The following is an 8,665-nucleotide window of genomic DNA, read 5'->3' as shown; positions in this document are numbered from 1 at the left end:
CAACCCTGTGGTGAGTCAGCATATTTTTTAAGTTCCAGGCTCCAAGTCCCAACTGTTTTTACAAACTCATGGATTTCAGTCCCTCTGGTTTTTAAAGACAAATGTTATGTGGTTTTGTATTACCCCTCTGAGCTCAGGATGGGAAAGACCATTTCTCTGCCCTCTCCATGTATGTCGTCCTTGGGGCAGTCTTCCTCCACCTTTCTGACCTTCCTAACCTATGAGATGCAGCTTCTGCACTGTATTTAGTGGTGGAGTTTGTTCTGTCAGTCTTTGGATCACTTCCTACTTTATTGACTTGGATATTGACTTAGTGTTAAACATGGGATGTGCTGAGCTCAGGGTCCTCCTACTGGATCATATTCTTGATTTGTAACTTGTGTGAAAACATATGTAGCCCTGCCTCAAATGTTTTTTCCCAGAGTACTCCCTTCTTTGTGATGATTATGTATACTAAGTTGCTGTCCTTGGATACAATTTGAGTCCTTGGGCTCAAATAAACGTCTCTTCCTTTTTTTTTTTTTTTAAGGTTTTATTTATTTGTCAGAGAGAGAGAGAGAGCAAAAGCAGGGGGAGCAACGGGCAGAGGGAGGAGCTCTGCTGAGCAAGGAGCCCAATGTGGGACTGGACTTGAGGACCCTGTGATCATAACCTGAGCTGAAGGCAGATGCTTAACCAACTGAGCCACCCAGGCATCCCTCTTCCCTGTTTTTTTTTGTTTTTGTTTTTGTTTTTTTTTTGTTGTTGTTGTTGTTTAAATCCTACAAGGTTTGTTCATTTGTGTTGGCAACAATGAGTCCCAGCTATATCCAGAATTCAACTCTGTCTCACTGCTTGGCTTGCTGCCACCTAGTTTAGTCAGAGGACCTTTTAGTAGCCTGTCAGTTGCTATCTCTGCTTCACTCTTGCACTCTAGTGTCTAATCGCCACATGACAGCCAGGACATCCTGGGACAGCAGACCATACCTTACCACACCTCAGCTCAAAGCTGTCCTCTTCACTCCGTGTCTTGCACAGACTGGCATCAGTCCCTCTCACTCAGTTTCAACCATACTGTTTTTTGGCTTTCTTTTTTGGCCTTTGTATTTTCTCTTCCCTCTACCTGAAGCCCTCTGTCCCCAGATACTTTACCTGGTTGCTCCCTGACTCCACAAATTTCTGCTCAAAAGGCACTTCCTGAGAGGTCTTTCTTATCACCTGCCTCTCTCTACCTTTCTTTCTCTGCTTTATTTTTTGTCACAATACTTATCACTCCCAACATATAATAATTTTGTTTATTCTGGGTCTTTCTCACTGGAATATAAGCTTCTTAAGAACAGATACTTTGTTTTCTTCTCTGCTGCCTCCAGGGTCTTAGGTAGAGTAGGGCCTTCTCTGGGCATGGCAGTGGGGGTGAAGGCAGACCAAGCAAGCTGAGGAAAGGAAGCTAGCTCACTGGGGCACATGGGAGACCGTGAATTGGGGTCAAGCTGGCCAAAAGGTCATGAAGACCAAGTAAGCTACCAGAGAACTTGAATATTATCACTAACAGTATAGAAAACACCATCTCCAAATGCTCATGTCCTCCCTTCAGTCAGGAGCACAATGTGGTAAGAAACGATTATCCAAAAGTTGTAAATAGACAACACAGATAAATAGTGACAAACATTCTCCCTGCCTCAACTTTACTTAGGCTCCTCTTATCACTGGCCTGACGCCCTGAACTCAGGAAATTTCTAGTAGACGCTTCTGTGTAACTGTCAATCTTTCTTGTAGAAACTAAACTCCTAGAAGCTTCTGTGTAGCTGTTAGTCTTAACTTTTAGAAACAAGCTAACAAACTACTAGAACAGAAAAAGAAATATTTGAGGAAAAGCCTGCACAGATGAATCAGAAAGTGCCAGGAGTGACCAACAGTGACTTCAGCCTCATTATATTGTTAAAATCCCTTTCTGAATATTCATCCTGCACCCTAAAAGATCCAGAGTTTCCTCCTTTGCGGAGACACACCTTTGGAAATTACTCCCTGTCATCTCCTTATTCATACAAATAAAGATGGCCTTGTAAGGCAACTCCACCTGGTGTAATCTCTGTCTGTAACTCACTGGGGAGCAGGCACACTTTGGTCCAATAACTCTTTGAGCCCTTTTTTCAACGAGGTCTCAACCTTGGGTTTCCAAGTTCATCCTTGCACTTTTTTTTTTTTTTTAAGGTAAAGTGGTATTTACCCCAAAGATACAGATGTAGTAAAAAGACATCGAAGCCTTCAGTTTAGGTCATAATCCCAGGATCCAGGGATCCAGTCCAGGGATCAGGTCCAGGGATGGGGCCCTGGATAGGGCCCTGGATCTGGCTCCCTGCTCCTTGCTCTCTCCTCCCTTCTTGGCAGGGAGCCTGCCTCTCCCTCTGCTTCTACCCCCTGCTCATGCTTTCTCTCACACTCTCCCCCTCTTTCAAACAAATAAGTAAAATCTTAAATAAACTACAAAACCTCTTTCTATAAATAGTAGAATAAGGAACAAATTAGGAGTTGTAGTAAAACAGCACAAGGGGCAGAAGAAATCAGAGAAGTGTATCATAGTTTAACTCTTTACTGTAATACCTGAGGTTGTCAAAAAGTAAAACCTCTCAATCTTAGAAAATACGGGTAATCCTTCATCACACATCTCTGTATTTTTACTTCCTATTTTATTTTTGTTTTTAATTTATGTTAGTTAACATATAGTTAAGGAGTAGAATTCAGAGATCCATCACTTCCTATTCTTGAGGTTAGATTCTAGAACCTAAAAATATTCAAATTAGTATTATATCTAGTTATCTACTGCCAGAAACATCTTTTGTTATGTTGTCCACAGCAGCTAATGCTACTGAAACCTCTTTGATTAGACTCCAGTCATACCCCCTCAACTGCTTAAAGAGAAACAATATCAAGGCAAAGGTATGGGACCCTAACAGACAAATCCTAGAAGAAGTAATACAGCCACTACCCAAACTGAGATTGAATAATATGCTCATTGTCACACATCTCCAGGCTGTATGCTCACAGAGTACTTCGGGGAAAAATCCATTATTTGCTGGGTACTAAAATACTGGGCAGTTTGCTCTTTTACACTATGGCTTTTCCCAGCAGTTTTGAAGATGGACCGCAAATCATTGACAGAACTTTGCTGGAATTGAATCTGGGGCTACAGAGATTCCTCTCCACAGCTGATTGTTCCATGCCTGGTTGTTCCAGGCTTGGGGCCACCGGGTCTGACTATTCCAGGAACAGTTGCTCCAAGACTGGCTTTTCCAGGTCTAATTGCTCCAATGTGGGTTATACCAGGTCTGGCTGCTCCATGTTGGAAGGTTCCCAAAAGCATTCATCAGGAATCCCTGGGAGTAGGCATATAAGCCTAGGTATTCTATAGTTGCTGAGCTATTCTGAGTCACACTTTTGCTATTCATTGGCCAGTTGTTTTCCTGCTGCCTCTTACATTTCATTCTCTGGTTCTGGAACCAGGTCTTCACCTGCTTATAGCAAAAGTTAAGAAAGTTAGAAAGTTCTTGCATCTGCTGGAAACAGGTATTTCTGTCTCTGAGATCTGTCACTAAGTACATATAGCTGGATCCGAGAGAATAGGATTCTGGTCTTCTGTTTCTTGCTCTGGACTGTATCTTCCTTCTTCACTGTGCTCTCCTCTATGGAAGTGGGTAGAACTCTACGGAAGTGGTTGGAAGTTTTACTCTAGGGCTGGTGAAAAAATCAGGGTGTCCTGAATAGGCAGATCCATGGAGGAGGAAAGAGGAGAGAGACGGTCTCCATCTGGGTGTCTCTGTAGATGACATTTGCAAGGATGCATAATTTTCTTCAGGCCCATAAGTCTCAGGCATTGAAGAGTCCCTAGAATTGGGTGGTTCAGGATAAGTTGGGCACTGGGACTGAGCTGTATCCACACTTATTGCAAGGCCATTGTGATGCAAAAGGTAGCTGCCAAGTTGTCCAGACTGGGTAGGGAACTACCCAGTAGTTTCCTAGGGCCAGAGAGCCTTAGTTTGCCCAGAGCTATGGAGTCTAACTTTAATAATCCTAATAATAATAATAAATGGGTACTTTCAATAATCCTGATAGTTCATCCAGAATCCTTTCCCCTTGATATCTAATTGCTCTCCATATCTAATCATATACCTCATCTCCCACAATCCTCCAGGTGGTATCTCATGACTGGCCTGCCTTTAGCAGAAATCCTGTTAGCAAGAATCTCCCTACTCTCTCTTCTCAATCATTTTTCATCCACTGACTCTCATCCCTCTCCTTGACTACAAATTCTGGCTTGTCCTTGCTATATTTAGAATTGAGCCCATTTCTATATGAGATTTCATATTCCCTACTACAGCAGTTTCTGAATAAAATGTTATTACTACTTAACTACTGTACAGTTCTTGTCCTCTTGCATGCTAGGTGTCGTAAGAGTGGAGTACTTAGCCTTGTGTAGGCAGACCTTTTGGGGATTAACTGATTCCATGGGCACCTTTGATTAACTTGGCTATTTTATAATTTTGCAGGTATAGAGGTTAACTTGGAGAAAAATGATAGCAATACAAAACGGTTTCTGTTTGAGAGCAAGGCCAAAGATTCCTACTTAAAGCAATACAAGTAACATTTGTCAAGAGATGCCCCTGAATTCTCTCTGGTAAAAAACAAACAAACAAAAACAAAAACAACAACAAAACCCAAAAAACCCAAACCCAAGTAGAAATCACAACTTTAAGCACCATAGTTTATTACTGATCCTTGGGATCTTAACCTCCCTTCCATCTGTTAGCAATCTTTTTTCAACATTCCTTTGACTCATTATTAAAAAAAAAAAAAATCTTCAAAGTTCCCTTCAAATTGGTCTTAGCACCATTTGTGTCCCTCATTAATAAACTGAATAAATCTTGTCATGTGTGGATCACATATTGCATGAGAGTCATGTGTTTTACTTCTCAAAATTATTTTTGCAAATGTCACTTCAGCAGGCCTTACTGATCATCCCAGTCTAAAGATAGAATTGCTACTTCACTGCCCTACTTTTGTTCCCACATCCCGTGTATTCATTGTGCAGATTGTTTCCCTCACTAGCAGTCAGTTTTCTGGGGCGGGGGCTTCTGAGTTTGCTCATTGCTGTATTTTCAGTGAAGTCTCAATACTCAATGAATGAATGAACCAGTGAGGGTCTGGAGCTCAATGAATGAATGAACCAGTGAGGGTCTGGAGCAGAGGAGCTGGGCCTTCCCACTGGTTGCGAAAACACACTAGCTGTTTTTGCACTCTTTCGTTAACCGTCCCCCTAAACTATTTTCCGGCGAGGCCTGACTTTTGGACTTCCCTGTCTGTCTCTGCACTGTCCAGTCTTAGCAAGATTCCTGCTGGATCAGGTTAGCCGGAATCTCCCATCCTTGATCTCTGATCATCCTGGATATCTAATGGGGGTTCCTCATCCTCGACCACCCCACAAGGTGGTATCTTACCACCCTGTCTGGCCGTTTAAGATAGAATTCCCCCCCTTACCTTTGATGTTATCTCTTACTAATTTTCCATCTACTGACCGCCCCCCCACCACCACCAAATCTGGCTCCTTAGCTACAAAATTTCAAAATTTCACTTTTTACTTTTCTTTGTTGTCTTCCGAATGAAGTCCAATCTCTCCCCCAACCCCCAATGCAAGACCCCACTGCAGTGGTCCCTACACCTACACCGCCCTTAAACAGTCTTCTTTATTGTACTTCAACAAGTGTCGCGAATGAATATTTTTTTTAATAGTTAGCACAATCGTTTTCTTTAGCACTGTTTCTCCGTTATCTCCAACCACGAGTGTGCGACTTAGCAGAGGAGAGGCGGATCTTGAAGGACGGCTGGGCAGGGACAGGAAGGCAGAAATACAGAATCACAGTGAAAACTCGCCACTTGCTCTGTGGCGAGTATATTTTCACGTGTTCTCCCTGGATTAACTGGCCGGGATTTCACCAGCGAGGGCCAGGGACAAGCGGGCGGAGCCAGGCGTCTGGACGCGGAAAGTAGCCGCGCCCTGCAGGAGCCGGTATTCCTCCTCGCCTTTGCCGCTGCACGGCTGCGCCTGCGCAGGGTCCGGTGCCTGCGCAGGGTCCGACGCCTGCGCAGTGGTCACCAACCCTTTCCGTTTTTCGAGGGGATTGGTTCCGACGCCTGCGCAGTGATCGCCAACCCTTTTGGTTTTTCCAAGAGGTTTGAATCCGACGCCTGCGCAGTGGTCCCCAGCACGTTTAGTTTTCCAAGGGGTTTGGGTCCGACGCCTGCGCAGTGGTCACCAACCCGTTCGGTTTTCCAAGGGGTTTGGGTCCGACGCCTGCGCAGTGATCACCAACCTTTTCAGTTTTCCAAGGGTTTTGCGCTTGCCTCTGTTTTGGCTAGTTCGAGTCCCTGCGCGGGAGACAAAGGTTGGACGGTTCCGGGTGCATCACAGACCCCGCACTCTTCGGAATTCTAGGCGAGCTGCAAGTGGGAGAGCGAGAGTCAGCCCGCGCGGCGGGGGCGGGGCGGGGGCGGGGCGGCTACTCGCACAGGAAGCGGGTTTGGCACAGCCAATCCTCGCTCCGGGTGTCAGGATGGCCGAGTGGTCTAAGGCGCCAGACTCAAGGTGCTCACCTTCCCTGCGGGTGTTCTGGTCTCTGAATAGAGGCGTGGGTTCGAATCCCACTTCTGACACATATCTTTTTTTCCTTCCCCTAAAGGACCCCAAAATCATCCAGTGGCTGCTGACGCTTTCTTTTTTCTTTTCTTTTCATTTCATTTCTTTTCTTTTCTTTTTTTTTTTTTCTCATAGAGGGCAGCCATTCTCAGAATATAATGCCGCCGCAGCCCTCCGTTACCTGCCTTTCCACCTAAAATTTAGCCAATCGTGTTCATTCCCTCAATTTGTGTCATATACCATATATTTAGTCTAGCTTAACAGAGAAAGTGCAAGTAGATCTTCCCTGGTGGTCTAGTGGTTAGGATTCGGCGCTCTCACCGCCGCGGCCCGGGTTCGATTCCCGGTCAGGGAATGGGTTTTCCTTTTTTTTTTTTTCCCCCCCTTTTCTTTTCACTGCAAAACCTCTACTATATCGGGTAACTTTCACTTTTGGGAAAAAGTAACGATCAGAGGACGGTACTACGGTTAGTGAGCGCTGGCTATGTGTCTGGCATTGTCGTATACCCCGACGCAGGCCCCACCAAATGATGCGAAAAGATATCCCTGGGGTTAAGAAGTCTCTCCAGGTGTCCAAAAGAAATTTAGAATGGGACCTTTCACCTAGAGGGGCTTCTCAGGGTGTCTTAGCTTCTCACAAGGACTCAGGTGTTGCTGGAAAACAGCCTGGTCATTCTCCCCCATACAACATCTACCTTTTTATTCTGAAGATATGTTGAATAGTTAAAATACTGATAAAATACACAAACAACCGTGTTCTCGCTACCTAGATACGACCATTGGTTAATATTTTTGCTGAATTTCTCTCTCTTTCTTTTACTTGCATCCCCAGCTTGGCACCCATGTGAAAATTGCAGACATCATTAAGCTATTCAACATTAACTTACCATCATGTGCCAATTCATATTCAAATTTCTCCCAATTGTTCCCAAAATATCTTTTGTATCTTCCCCCATCATCAAAACCAATTGGAAGGGAGCCAAACATATATAAAAACAAAGGAAAAAGAAATTTGAAAGGACAAACATCTAAATTTAACTTACTTTTTTTATGATTTTCTATAAGTGGTACGATTATGAAAAGTCTTAATTTTCTTTGTTGTAATCTTATGCATATGCTAATTTTTCAACCATGGGTATATAACATTTATTTGCAGATGAATCACTTTATTTGAAAAACTGCTTACATTTTACACAAAAATCAGCTCAAAATGAATTACATATTTAAATATTACATATAAAACTATAAAAATTTTGGGAGAAAATCGTCAGGACTTAGGGCTTCGTGAAGAGCTCTTAGATAACAACAAAAGTATAATCCATAAAAGAAAACATCATTAAATCAGACCTTGTAAAAATTAAAAATTTATTCTAAAGAAGACCTCATTAAGAGGATGATAAGACAAGGTATAGATAGAAAAAATATTTGTAAACCACATATCTGATAAAGGACTCATACGTAGGATACATAGAGAACTCTCAAAACAGTGGTAAAAAAGTAAAACAATCCAATTTTTAAAAATGAGCCAAAGACATGAAAAGGCATTAATATATATTTTATTAAAGTATAAATTAAAATCACAATGAGATACCACCACTCCCTTTGCAGAATGGCTAAAATAAAAAGTAGTGATAACACCAAATAGTAGTGAGGATGAAGAGAAACTGGATCACTTATTGTTAGTCAGAAGGTAAATGGTACTGCCACTCTGGGAGGAGTCTGGCAATTTTTTACAATATTAAACATGTATTTACATTACAACTCAACAATTACATTCTTAGGCATTTATCTCAGGATTGATAGAGAAACAGAAATGAAAAACTTACGTTCACAAAAAAACCTTTACACAAATGTTCATAGCATATTTATTTGTAACAACCAAAACCAGGAACAGCTGACATGCCAGTCAGTGGGTGAATAGTTAAACAAACTGTAGAATAGGATTCCATAGACTAACACCATAGAATACCATAGAATGCTACTTAGCAAAAACAACAC

General features: G+C 42.6%; 2 non-coding genes and 1 pseudogene across 2 annotated transcripts; 2 read left to right on the top strand and 1 right to left on the bottom strand.

Moving 5' to 3' along the window:
- Window positions 1-2,649: 2,649 nt before the first annotated feature.
- Window positions 2,650-4,620, bottom strand: LOC131832686 (putative homeobox protein NANOG2; annotated as a pseudogene).
- A 1,958-nt stretch (window positions 4,621-6,578) lies between these two features.
- TRNAL-CAA (transfer RNA leucine (anticodon CAA)) lies at window positions 6,579-6,684 on the top strand. Its single transcript has 2 exons — window positions 6,579-6,616; window positions 6,639-6,684. It is a non-coding gene; the product is annotated as a tRNA-Leu (tRNA).
- Window positions 6,685-6,950: 266 nt separating this feature from the next.
- Window positions 6,951-7,022, top strand: TRNAE-CUC (transfer RNA glutamic acid (anticodon CUC)). Its single transcript has one exon. It is a non-coding gene; the product is annotated as a tRNA-Glu (tRNA).
- Window positions 7,023-8,665: the final 1,643 nt, after the last annotated feature.

This window comes from Mustela lutreola, chromosome 5 (genome assembly GCF_030435805.1).
Source record: "Mustela lutreola isolate mMusLut2 chromosome 5, mMusLut2.pri, whole genome shotgun sequence".
Lineage (NCBI taxonomy): Eukaryota > Metazoa > Chordata > Mammalia > Carnivora > Mustelidae > Mustela > Mustela lutreola.
The sequence above is the reverse complement of the archived record's forward strand: the minus strand, read 5'-3'. Positions and strand labels throughout refer to the sequence as shown.